Source organism: Natator depressus, chromosome 11 (assembly GCF_965152275.1).
Source record: "Natator depressus isolate rNatDep1 chromosome 11, rNatDep2.hap1, whole genome shotgun sequence".
NCBI classification, from domain to species: domain Eukaryota; kingdom Metazoa; phylum Chordata; order Testudines; family Cheloniidae; genus Natator; species Natator depressus.
In genome coordinates this window covers 73,775,479-73,788,951 of record NC_134244.1, presented here as the reverse complement: position 1 = coordinate 73,788,951, position 13,473 = coordinate 73,775,479, and the positions used below count along the sequence as shown (strand labels likewise).

General features: G+C 52.7%; 1 non-coding gene and 1 pseudogene across 1 annotated transcript; both read left to right on the top strand.

The window, feature by feature from the left end:
- Nucleotides 1-12,018: 12,018 nt before the first annotated feature.
- On the top strand, nt 12,019-12,100 carry TRNAS-CGA (transfer RNA serine (anticodon CGA)). The gene has a single exon. It is a non-coding gene; the product is annotated as a tRNA-Ser (tRNA).
- A 1,304-nt stretch (nt 12,101-13,404) lies between these two features.
- LOC141996223 (butyrophilin subfamily 1 member A1-like) overlaps nt 13,405-13,473 on the top strand; it is a 28,900-nt pseudogene continuing 28,831 nt past the window's right edge.

The following is a 13,473-nucleotide window of genomic DNA, read 5'->3' as shown; positions in this document are numbered from 1 at the left end:
TGATATATGCCATCATGTGCCAGCAATGCCCCTGTGCCATGTACATTAGTCAAACTGGACAGTCTCTATGTACAAGAATAAATGGACACAAATCAGATGTCAAGAATTATAACATTCATAAACCAGTCGGAGAACACTTCAATCTCTCTGGCCACGCGATTACAGACATGAAAGTCGCTATTTTACAACAAAAAAACTTCAAATCCAGACTCCAGCGAGAAACTCCTGAATTGGAATTCATTTGCAAATTGGATACAATTAACTTAGGCTTGAATAGAGACTGGAAGTGGCTTAGTCATTATGCAAGGTAGCCTATTTCCCCTTGTTTTTTCCTAACCCCCCCCTCCCCTCAGACGTTCTTGTTAAACCCTGGATTTGTCCTGGAAATGGCCCACCTTGATTATCATACACATTGTAAGGAGAGTGATCACTTTAGATAAGCTATTACCAGCAGGAGAGTGGGGTGGGAGGAGGTATTTTTTCATGCTTTTTGTGTGTATATAAAAAGATCTTCTACACTTTCCACAGCATGCATCCGATGAAGTGAGCTGTAACTCACGAAAGCTTATGCTCAAATAAATTGGTTAGTCTCTAAGGTGCCACAAGTACTCCTTTTCTTTCTGCGAATACAGACTAACACGGCTGTTACTCTGAAACCATTCAGAGCACTGTGACTGCCCAGCCCAGAGGGGCCCAGATCCTGGGAGAGCCCTTGGGGTCCCAGCTTCCCTGGCTGCTCAGAGGAGAGCCCAAAGGCGAAGATTTCAGGAGAGCAGATAATTCAATCATAAATCTGTGCGCCCAGTGCTGTCTCCTGCTCTCTCCCTGCTATCTGAGCGCAGGGGCTGATGCTCCTGGTTAACAGGAGACGTTATCACGGATTCTCAGCCTCCCTGACTGACACCAGCTGAGCATCAGGGCCCTAGTGTTTAAGCACCTTGGGCCACAATTTCAATGGTATTTAGGTGTCTGGTGGGAACCTCCAAAGCACCTAACTCCTATGGACTTGCCAAACCTGCTTCAGCCCTTTGGAAAATCCCCTTCTCCAGGCGGTTTCCCTGCCATAGGTCTGGTGCTCTTGAACGGTCCCTGGGAGGAGCTCTTTAGTGTGGCAACCCCTTAAGGTCACACTTTTTCCAGGGAGGAAAGTCACCTGGCTTCACCGCCTCCTGACTCTGAATCCCAGAGCCTTCAGCACCCCTGCTTCACGTCAGCAAGTCCACCTGAGTGGGACACCCAAGGGAGACTTGTAGGCCCCCAGGGAGCCATGTACCCCCACTTCCTTACCCTGGAGTGACTCTCAACCAGCATTGTGAGAGCAGGGGGGGTTATTACAGGGGCAGTCAACAGGCAGACCGTGGGCCAAATCTGGGCCACCAGCTGCTTTCCAGCAGACCCTGAAATCTTTTTATTGTTTTATTGTGATCAGGATTGTTATTGGTGTTTATTGTTTTCTCTGAAGTCTGGACCTTGACGATGCCCCGACCAAGAAATCGGGACCGGAATAAGAAGTAACCGGCTCCCCCGGTCCCGGCCTGTCCGGAGCAGGGTGCGGCCAGGGCCCAGTGACCACGGGGACGGGCAGGTCCGGCTGGGCCAGCCCCGGAGCCCGCTGTCCCCCGAGCCGGGCCGGCTCCCCGCCGCCAGCAGCCCGCCCCTCCGACCCACCCGGCTCTGCCCGCGGCTGGGCCCCGGCCGGCTCCCTGGGGCGGGCCGCCCTGCCCCGTCTCGGCGGGCGCCAGCGGCCCAGGCGGGGGCGCGGCATCGCCTCCCGGGCCGGCCCCGGCCCGGCCGCCTCAGGCCGCGCCGCGGGGTGCGCAGGGGACCCCGGCCGGCAGCCCGGGAGCCGGGGAGCCGCGGCCCCGCCCGGGACGGGCCCGGCCGGCGTCAGGGCGGCCCGACGCCCGAGGCTTTTCCCGGCCCAGCCCGGCGGAGCGGGAGACCCGCGGCCCCGACGGACGGGCCCGCCCGCCCCCGGCAGCCCGCCCGCCCCGGGAGACCTGCCGCGCCCCCCCGCCCGCGGGCGTCGCGAGGCCTCCGGCGGGCCCGGGCCGGGGGGTCCGGCGGGGTCCGGGCCCCGGTCCGCGCGTTCACAGACCCGGGGGCAGCGACCGGAAGTCCCCCCGGCACCCCAGGGCCTGCGGCCACCCAGGCGAGTCCGCTCCGCGGCCGGCGGCGGGCGCCCGGTGCTCGCGGGGGGGGCTGCGGGGGGGCGGAGCCAGGGAGCCCGGCGCCGAGCGGCCTCGCCCGGAGCGCGGGACGGCCGGGTCGGGCCGCGGCCGCGGCGTGCGCCCCGCAATGCCCGATGGGACATGGCGGGTCACCCGCAGGGCCCGGCTCCGCCCCCCCCCGCCGCGGGTCTGCTCGCGAGTCTGACGCCGGCGGGACTCGACCCCGCTGCGGCGGCCTGTGAGGCCGGATCCGGGGCGGTTCAGCCGGCGTGCGCGGGAGCCGGGGGAGGAGCCCGGCCGGGCCTCCAGCGCCGCCCTCCGCGCAGGTAGCCGCGAGCGGGGCCGGGCTCCGGGGCGCCCTGAGCTGGCGGGGGGGCCGGGGCCGGCGGGGGGGGCCGCAGCATAAAACCAGCGGCTTTGAATTCCCGACCCCCCCCGCCCACACCCAGAGACCCACAGAGAGACCCCCCCACACCCACAGAGACCCCCCCCGCACACACCCACAGACACAGAGACCCTGAGACAGAGACCCCCCCCACACACACACACACGCGTCCTGTGAACCGGGAGTTCGCGGCTATTTCTTAAACCGCGGGCAATTAGCGCAAGATTTGAGGATTCCCTGAACTAGTTAATAGCCAAGAATAACAATTCCTGCAACCCAATCCAGTAAATTTCATAGTGTGTGTACACACACACACACACACACACACACACACTGGGGCTGTCAAGCGATTAAAAAAAATCACCATTAAGCGCGCGGTTGTACAACGCTAGAATACCATTTACTTAAATATGTGGCATGCTTACATCTTCCAGTATATTAATTTCAATCACAACACAATACAAAGTGTACAGTCCTCACTTTATATTTATTTTTGATTACAAATATTTGCGCTGTAAAAACAAAAACATTATGTTTTTCAGCTCACCTCATACCCGTACTGTAGTGCAATCTCTTTCCCATAAAAGTTGAACTTACAAATGTAGAATTATGTAAAAAAACAGCAACCCTACATTCAAAAATAAAACTGTAAAATTTTAGAGCCCACAAGTCCCCTCAGTCCTACTTCTTGGTCAGCCAATCGCTCAGACAAGCAAGGGTAGTTACAATTTCCAGGAGATAATGCTGCCGCTTCTTGTTTACAAGGTCACCTGAAAGTGAGAGCAGGAGTTCGCATGGCACTGCTGTAGCTAGTGTTGCAAGTTATTTACATGCCAGGTGCGCTAAAGATTCATATGTCCCTTCATGCTTCAACCACCATTCCAGAGGATATGCCTCCGTGCTGATGACGGGTTCTGCTCGATAAAGATCCAAAGCAGTGCGGACCGATGACACGTGTTCATTTTCATCATCTGAGTCGGATGCCTCCAGCAGAAGGCTGATTTTCTCTTTTGGTGGTTTGGGTTCTGTAGTTTCCGCATCGGAGTGTTGCTCTTTTAAGACTTCTAAAAGCGTGCTCCACATCTCGTCCCTCTCAGACTTTGGATGGCACTTCAGATTCTTAAACCTTGGGCCGAGCACTGTCGCTGTTTTTAGAAATCTCACATTGGTACTTTCTTTGCGTTTTGTCAAATCTGCTGTGAAAGTGTTCTTAAAACGAATATGTGCTGGGTCATCATCCAAGACTGCAATAACATGAAACATATGCAGAATGCAGGTAAAATAGAGCAGGAGACCTACAATTCTCCCCCCAAGGAGTACAGTCACAAATTTAATTGATGTATTATTTTTTTAACGAGCATCATCAGCATGGAAGTATGTCCTCTGGAATGGTGGCCGAAGCATGAAGGGGCATACGAATGTTTAGCATATCTGGCATATCTTGCAACGCCGGCTACAAAAGTGCCATGCGAACGCCTGTTCTCACTTTCAGGTGACATTGTAAATAAGAAGCAGGCAACAGTATCTCCCGTCAGTTGTAAACAAACTTTTGTCTTAGCGATTGGCAGAATAAGAAGTAGGACTGAGTGGACTGGTAGGCGCTAAAGTTTTAAACTGTTTTGTTTTTGAGCGCAGTTATGCAACCAAAAAAAAAAAACAGCTGCATTTGTTACACTTTCACAATAAAGAGTTTGCACTTCAGTACTTGTATGAGGTGAATTGAAAAATACTACTACTTGCGTTTTATCATTTTTACAGGGCATATATTTGTAATAAAAAATAATAATATAAAGTGAGCACTCTGCACTTTGTATTCTGTGTTGTAATTGAAATCAGTATTGAAAATGTATCAAAAAAATTTAATAAATTTCAATTGGTCTTCTATTGTTATAAGTGTGATTAATCGCGATTGATTTTTTTGAGTTAATCGTGTGAGATAACTGTGATTGACAGCCTTAACGTACATATATAAAATAATACCAAATCCTCAGAACACCAATGTAATGGGGAAACTAATTCTTACCTTAAAATGACAAGTGATTTTATGTACTCATGTGGCACTTGTTGGCATTGCCCTAGCAACAAAGCTATTGAAACAGAAAAGCAAGCAGGGTGCGGCAGTGAGGCTGATGCCTAGCAGGGCTACCAGGGAAAAAAAATTTCTTTTCATTTTGCCTGTGCTCCTAAGAGGTTGAAAGTTACCTAAACCCCAAAGCATAAAAGTGGGAGTGGGGGCAGGTGCTTTGAAACTTCCATTCCCAGGATGGCCATGGCAAATGGGTCATGAGAGACAGAATCTACAGGGGCCAGGGCAGGGCTTGCAACTAAACTCCCATGTTTCCCTCAGGATTTTCAAACTACACCGGACCCTCACGAGAATGTGGGATTTGGGATCCATGCCAAATCCCGCATTTTAGCGGGTACTGCGTTACAGCAAAATACCTTTGTGGATCTGGGCCTTCCAGATTACAGCATTCATACAAACTGAATACAAACTCCCGTTTTCTAAATAGCTCTATTGTGGAGGTAGAGAGAGCGTTACTGACTGCCGTAAGAGTCTAATGTATAGGAAGTTGTGCTGGATCAACGAACAGGTGAGGATGCACCTGTAGGCTTCCTTCTAAACGTCACCTTACCATTACTTAAGACAAGCCACAGTTGTTTTTTAATTTTGCAGTGAACTATTTCAAGATTTTTGTTAGAGGAGGGGCACTCAGACCTGGCCACTGTTGCTTCTTTATTTTCACCCAATGAAGCTGCAAATAGTGTAAGCAGCAGAAAATCCTTTTTTCGGTGCAGGGGTGCAGCACAGAATGTGACACGATTTACTTAACCACACTACTGTTCTTCCAGAAGGTATCCCACAGAACATGACCACTCTAAACATAGCAAATACTTGGATGTTTTTATACCTTTCTCCCTGAACAGTATTTGATCAAACATTATACATGCGTCCAGCTAAAACAATAATTTAAAAATCCAGGAATTACTACATGGTGTTCATAGATTATCAGCCACCCATAGCAGCCATTCATATTCCAGCGTGATAAGCACAATAAACATTGAGCTATGTTCAGAGGCAGACGGCTATCCCTGTTACTTGGAGGAACTCGCACATCATTCGTTCTATCGTCTTCCATCCGCATTGTAACTCGCTTAAATGTCTTAGGTAAGGCTTGTACCATCCCCGAAGATCACCAACCTCAGACTCTGGTAGACCAAACAAAGCCACTGAGTTTGAGTCATAGAACCATCACCCCAAAAGCCTTAATGCCAATCAGTGCAAATCTCAGAATTGATGATAGGGAGCACATGAGATCTTTCTCAGCCCACGCTGCAGCACATCACCCCTTTTAAAGCGCTTGACGTAACAAAGCTGAGACACGCTCACTGGACGATCACAGTATCCTGCTTATTTAAGAAGAGCACAATACAATAGACCACTCTAGTGCTGACAGAAAAGTCGCCTTCCTCAGCTGTTGCTCCAAGATGGCAATCTGCTGCTGTTCCTGCATGTGAGGAAGTTGGTGGGGCTCAAAAGGAGGGCAGCTCACAGCAAGAGAAATGGCTGAGAAGAGCTAGGCAAGTTAGAGGCACTTGAGATTCACTGCAGGCCTATGTGGTGCTCCCTTGGCACCAGACCCATAAGGGTGCAGGGAGAACCATGGAAACTCAGCCGGCTCTCACTTGACAGGCAGCTGGGAATTGGTTCCATTTTTAATGGAGAAGTAAAATCTGAGCAAATGCATACATGGAACGAAAGAAAAATAAGATCTTTTGGGTGATACCTGAAGTCCTGCCTGAAAAGGTTCAGGCAGACATGGCTGGTTTGGATTTGGCCTATTAGTACATTTAAACCAGGGGTTCTCAGAACACATTTTTTGGTGGCCTCCGACTGTGACCACCAATTCTTGCTGGTGGCCGCACTGACACTTTTCCCTAAAATACTTAACTGTAGGAAAAACAAATAAATATGCACATACACGTGTCCAAATCATTGTAATTTATTTATGTAGGGTTTTTTCAGACTCAAAAATAATATGAAAAATTATATTTGTATGTTGAATATTGCTTTTCGCAGCACCCTTAGTAGCTAGCTGGGAGTTTGTGAAAAGTGATATTAACAAACATGCAAGTATCACTTTTCACAGCCTCCCAGGCAGCTAGTAAGTGTGCTGTGAAAAGTGATACTTGCATGTTTCTTTGTTTCGCTTTTCTCAGCAAGCCCCGGGTTTGGAGAGGGAGGCAGCAAGGGTCTGGGGCAATGGGGGGGATAGAGGTGGAACCAGGGAAGGCAGTGGGGGCTGGGGGCGATAAATGGGGGTTAGGGGAGGCTTCGGGGAGAATGGTGAGCCCTGCTGCCATATGGCTGGAGCTGGGAGGCAGCACCCCCAGGGTCCAGAGTGAGCGGCTGGAGCCCAGGGTTGGTGGCTGCTGCTGCGCAGCTGGAGCTGTGGATCAACACCCACCACCCTGGGGCTGGGGCTGGGGCTGGGGCTGGGGTTAGGGAGCGGGGTTAGGGCTGGGGGTCGGTGCCAGAGCCCGGAGCCAGCACTTGTTGCTGCACAGCCAGGGGTTAGCACCCAGGGCCAAGGACACGTGGCCGGAGCCTGGGTCAGAGCCCGGGGCTCGAGCCGTGCAGCTGAAGCCCTGCGGCCAGGTTCTCACCCAGGGCTGAAGCCCAAGCCCCAACGTGTCCTGCCCACCCCACAGGTGAGTCAAGAACTCACCTGGCTCCTGCAGCATTGTGCCCCACCTGTCTCCAGAGGCGGGGCATGGTGGCTCATGCAGGAGCAACAGGGAGGGAAGGGGAGAGGCTGATGCTTTGGCCTCTCCACCGCTGCCCAGGAGGCTGTTAGGCCTGCACAAAAAGCCCCTGGTGGCCACATGCGAGAAATGCTGATTTAAACTCACTCCCATGCTGTCAAAACCTTTGCCATTGTACCTCCTAACTGCTGGTTTCTCAGGTCAGAGTGCACTTAAGGGTTAAGTGAAGTGCTGCTGTAAGAATAAGCTTCATGTCCTTTAAAGGAAACCAAGGCAGAAAAAAATACTGATGATTTTTAATATTTTTTCTTTAGCCAAAAAAATTAATGAAACGATATAGAAAATTCTATTAAACACACCTTTTGCATTTTACAGATTTGTAGTATGCAAAATTTGATTTTATGTAGTGCCCATCCCCATGTATATTCCAGATTAGTATAAACAAGACATGATTTCCCTGGTAACTGGGACCAGTTTTTATTCTGTCTCCTCAAATTGAAAAGTTCATTTGTATGTAGGCTTCGGGAAGAGTTCCTTTGTCATTTCTAAACACACAACACGGTTTTCTTTTCTGGATTTCTCGGCCTCAAATACAAGGAGGTGGGTCTGCAGGGTTGCTTCAGGACCAGTCTGAATGAGGGAGGGTTTATTCTCCTGTTTAAAAAACAAAATTATTTCTAGTGTTACAGGAATAAAAGACAGAGAAGTCTGGTTTATAAAGCTGGATCTCTGCATCCCTCTCCCAAAAGGACTGCATGATCAAGCTCAAGGGAGTATTCAGAAATAAATTGTTGATCATCCCTTTAATCGAGTTATACCAAAGCAAGAGTTAGACAGTGGTTGGGCAATCACCATACAGTTAAATGGAGTAAATATTAATTAGAATGTTACTGCCAAGAAAGACAGGTGACCCAGTAGTAAAGCTTTGATAATTAGGGGAGGCAACATTGTCTAGTAATAACTGGCTGAACGAAGAGAGGTCCTACACTCAACAGTCACTCCCATGTTGGAGGAATCTCAACTACAAAGATGAACAATCATCTTCCCAAAATAATTTTAAAATGGTGACACCCCCAATGACTTATCTCTCAGACAGAAAGAAAAGAAATAATGGTGGGGAGAAAAGGGGACCCTGGCCTGGGGAGAGGAGGCATACAGAAGTTCTGTGTGGTAGGGGAAGGTCGGAGGGCACACAGAGCCCCAGCCTAGGGGAGATGAAGAAACATGGGACAGAGCCTGTGACATGAAAGAGGGGTGAGCAGATGCAGGGAATCTGTGAAATAGAGAGGATGGGAGGGTGGCACATGGGGGGAGGGGAATGGAGGACAGCCAGGAGCCCTCAGTGTGTGCAATGAGTACAGCCTACAGAAGCATCTAAGTGTGAGAATGCCAAGTTCATAATACTTTGCATGTCTAAAATGACTTTTATCACTGTCCCAAAGAACTTTAAAAATGCAGATTATTTCTTCCCATTTACAAATAAACTCTCTTGCCATGGTTTTCTGGAGAGAGCTGCACAGAGTCAGAGTATTAGCTATGTTTCTGGCTCCTGACCAAAACAGATAATCTGTCAACATTTGCTTTACGTGCATGTAGCATTCAGGGGTGGGGTTCTGGGAAGGGATCAGGAGTGATGCTTATATGCCTAAATCGTCCAGTAGAAGATTTTGGAAGTAAAAGATGTCTGACAGAGGCAGGTTTCAGTATGAACCTAGCTCTCAGGTAAAGCCTGGCCCCTTCTTGGTCGCTGTGGAGCATTCTTTCTTAAAAGACCTAGTCTTGGACTGCAAAGGCGTGGGGTAGCATTTAAGGAGCACTGACAGGGGATGCATACTTCCTACTGCCAAGGAGCTCAGCTGCACAGGGGCTCACTGCACACCACTATACAGCTGAGATCTGGAACTTGATCAGTGGATCCTTTGTGTTCTCTTATCCTTATCCTTCTCTCTTATCCTTTGAATTCTCCGGGAATTACTGGGTAAAATCATATTGTTGGTGTAATGCCGGAGGTCAGATCAAAAAACCCACATTAGTCCTTTCCATGGAATCACAGAACCGGAAGGACCGTCCTAGTCCCGTCCCCTGCACTCAAGGCAGGACTAAGTACAGTAGAACCTCAAAAATACGAACACCAGAGTTACAGACGGACCCGTCAACCAGACACCACGTGGACCCAGAAGTACGCAGTCAGGCAGCAGCGGAGACGAAAAACAAAAAAACCCAACAAATACCGTGCTGTGCCGGCACTGCATCGTCAAGTTAGGCACATCGGGGCTGCTTGTCCCCACCCCACCCACCACTTGCCACGCGGAAGGCCAGCCACGTACAGGTGAAGACGCTGAGGTTCACAGGCACAGCTGTGAGCTCCCGAGAAGGAGTGCTGGGGTCTGCACTAGCCACAGGGGCCGTTTCCCGTCTCTGGCTGGGAGGGGGACAAGCCTGCAACCTTAGTCTCAGTCCAGGAAAGAAGCTCCCTGAGCTGCTGCTGGAACCTGGCCGAGAGCATCAGCTGCTGGAGCGCTCTGGAGGAGCGGCTGCGTTTGAAAGGGCCCCAGCCTGCACTGCACACCCACTGGTGCCAAAGCGCCCCCGGGTGCCTCACGCATCACCCTTGCAGTCAGGGGGCTAGAATCAGAAACTTGCCGGGCAGCCGCTGCAGAGTGTGAGCCCCCGTTCCGAGCACTCCGCCCTGAGGAGCAGCCCATAACGGCTTGGGCAAAGTTACGAATAACCTCCATTCCCGAGGTCTCCGTAATTCTCCTATATTATCTAGACCAGGGGCTGTCAACAGGCGAACCACGGGCCAAATCCGGATTGCCAGACGCTTTTGAACAGACCCCAGAAACTTTTTATTTACATATTATCGTTATTATTATTTTTGTAAATGATTTTCTCTGCAGTCTGGCCCCTGACTGTACATTGATGAAGAATTTGGACCTTGACAAAAAATAATTGACTACCCCTCATCTAGACCATCCCTGAGCGGTGACTGTCGATCCTGCTAAGAACCTACAATGACAGAGATTCCACAACCTCCCTAGGTAATTTGTTCCAGTGCTTAACTATGCTGGCAGGAAGTTTTTCCTAACGTCCAACCTAAACCTCCCTTGCTGCAATTTCAGCCCATTGCTTCTTGTCCTGTCCTCAGAGATTCACAAGAACAATTTTTCTCCCTCCTCCTTGTAACAACCTTTTATGTACTTGAAAACTGTTCTCATGTCCCCTCTCAGTCTTCTCTTCTCCAGACTAAACAAACCCAGTTCTTTCAACCTTTCCTCGTAGATCATGTTTTCTAGACCAGCGGTTCTCAACAGGGGGTTCGTGGCCCACTGGGGGTCCATGAACCCTTTCAGGGGGGCCGCAGGGCCCCGTGGCTAAAATCCAAAGCCCGAACCCCAGCACCTCCCGCAGAGCTGAAGCCGGGAGCAGCAGGGCTGAATTCTGGAGCCCCGAGCCCCGGGTGCTCCCCAAGGGACAGAAGCCCTGCGCCCATGGGCAGAGTTGGGGGAACATAGGGGTGTTACACCCCCCCCCAAACTACAGTGCAAGAGCAGGGCAGTCCTGGGGTAGTTCCACACCCCCCCTCCACCACCTCCTCTCTCCACCCCCTGGCTAGGTCGGAGGTGGGAAGTCAGAGTCCGGCAGCGTGGGACAGCTGCTGCTCTGACTGGTGCCATGGAGCAGGCAGCCGCAGCGTTGCCTCATCTCCTGCTGCTGCAGGGGGTTGAAGCTGCTCCCCTTTGCTCATGCAGCTGGTAAGAGCTGCCTGGGCGGGGGGACCCGGCTGCTTTGTGGCTGGCAGAGCCCTCAGGGTACAGGGACCGCAGGGGAGCCCTGAGAGCACACAGACCCTAGCTACCTCCTCCCTGCACCCTGAGCTACCCTCTGCCCAGACACAGCCCCTAGCTACCCCCGTCACTGCACCCTGAGCTACCCTCTGCCCAGATACAGCCCCTAGCTACCCCCCTCCCTGCACCCTGAGCTACCCCCCTGCACACCCCTATGCACAGCCCCTAGGAGTCTCCCTGCACCCTGAGCTACCCTCTGCCCAGACACAGCCCCTAGCTACCTCCTCCCTGCACCTCAAACTTTTTGAGCGCCCCCCCACCTTTGAGTTATAATTTTTGGTGGTAGGCCCCCCAAGTCCAGACAGGCGGGTGGCCTGCTGAGGTGAGTCAGGGGGTGGAAGTAGCATACCCTCCCCAGACCCCGACGTCGGAGCTGGCTTGAGCCTCACTGGCCCCTGCCCACCCAAAACAGAAACTCCCCAGTGCAGCCACAGCCTCAGGGCAGGGACGATGCCCCGGGACTCCGGGGACACAGTCCGGGCCTCTCACCTCCAGGGCACTGGGGTTCTCTTCTGCCCAGGGCAGGAGTGAGCAAACGTCTGTATGACGTGATGACCATTCAGAAACCGGTGAGGAATGAGCTGGTTTGAGGGGAGTTGATCTCGGTCCAGTTGCAGGTCAGTGAACCTCTCCCTGTCTCCATGTCCCTATCTTTAAACAATTACAGGCCCCACAGGAAGGGGTTGGTTTCATGTTTAACCACATGGCTAAGCAATGAGAACCCCAAATCCCCCTGCGCTTTGGGAGCCAGGTTTCCTGTTTGAATTCTGTGTTTCTGATGACTTCAGGCCTGGGCACTGTGATTATTTACCAGTTTCTCGGGCCTGAGGGGGTCACGTCACTCACAGCTGTGATGGCCGAGAGGTTAAGGCGTTGGACTCGAAATCCAATCGGGTTTCCCTGCGCAGGTTCAAATCCTGCTCACAGCGAGGCCTGTGTTTTAGCCACACTTGCTCACCAGGGCAATACATCTCCACCGACCCTGGGACGCTCTCCATACGCTCCCCACCCCAAGGAAACCCTGTTCTGCTCCTTTCATGGGGATGCCTGGGATGGTGCCTCACGCTGTGTCCCTGCGGTCTCAGCTCCCGAGGCCTCTGCCCCTCACCCAGCGCCCCCCGGCTCAGCCCCACCCCTGGGTGCTGCTCCTCTCCAGCGCGTGGAAGGAGCTGAGCACGGGCAGCCCGTATCAGAGGCCAGGGGAGGCTGAGCCTCCCCCAAAAGGCCGTCCATGCGGGGGGGAAATGCTGGGGATGTGGGGCGGGTCTCCACTCCGGAGGCCCGTGGGCCCGTGGTCATCTTTCGAGGGCCAGAAGCGAAGCTCCAGAGAAGTGGGGGCCCCGCCTGCACCCCGCTCCCCTCTGCCTCTTAGCCCGATGCCCTGTTCTTGCTCTGCCTCTTCCCATCCCCCCTCCGCCTCTTCCCCCAAAACCTGCGCCCCACCCCCCCTCGGCCTTTTCCCCCGCAGCCCTGTCTTCTCGTGCCTCTTCCTGTCCTGCTCCACCTCCTTCCCCAAGGACCCCACGGCCCCCCGCTCACCGAAGACAGAGAAAAGGGACGGGTGCCTGGCCCCATGGCCCCCCGGTAGCCCCCCTTCAGGGAAAGGGGCAGAGAGAAGCAAGCAGGGGGTGAGTGGAGTCTTGGGGGAAGAGGCGGAGAAGAGCGAGGGGCAGGTAGGGGGACCTCGGGGGCCAGAGGAGTGAACAGTGGGTGGGCGGGGCCTCGGGGGAAGAGGATGACCAGGGGCGGGGCCTCTGTGGCAGGGCCATGCTCTAGGCGCCGGTGGCCCCCCAACTTCTCGGGGTCATCGGAAACCCAGGATGAAGGTGACACAGGGCCTGGTTCTTCTTTGGGCTAAGATTCCATCACACCTCTCCCTTCCTGGCAGTGTGAAGGGGCTGGACAGGGCATAAAGCCCTCCAGACACGGCCGGAGACAGGGAAAGGGCCGTCAATGCGGAAGAGAATCGGGCCCAGAGTTAGACAAGGGGTGCAGAGAATATTCTGGATTCTGGTCATTGCACTTCACCCTTGCTAGAAATGCTTCCTGTATTTTCTCCATTTCACTCCCTGACTCTCGATCTCTGCCCCTTTCCCCGTTTCGTCCTCAGAATTAGCACGTTCAGCCAGTTAATCGCAGCAATCCCGCCATAACACAGCAGCCTGAAATCTCAGCTCTCCCCGCCCCTCGCACGAGACCTGCTGCCAGCTGAACTGGAGAAAGAATGGGGAACGACTCTGGCGGAGGGTGTGAAGCAGACACCCGGAAAAGGTGAGTTTTCACAGGGATTTCCTCAAATTAG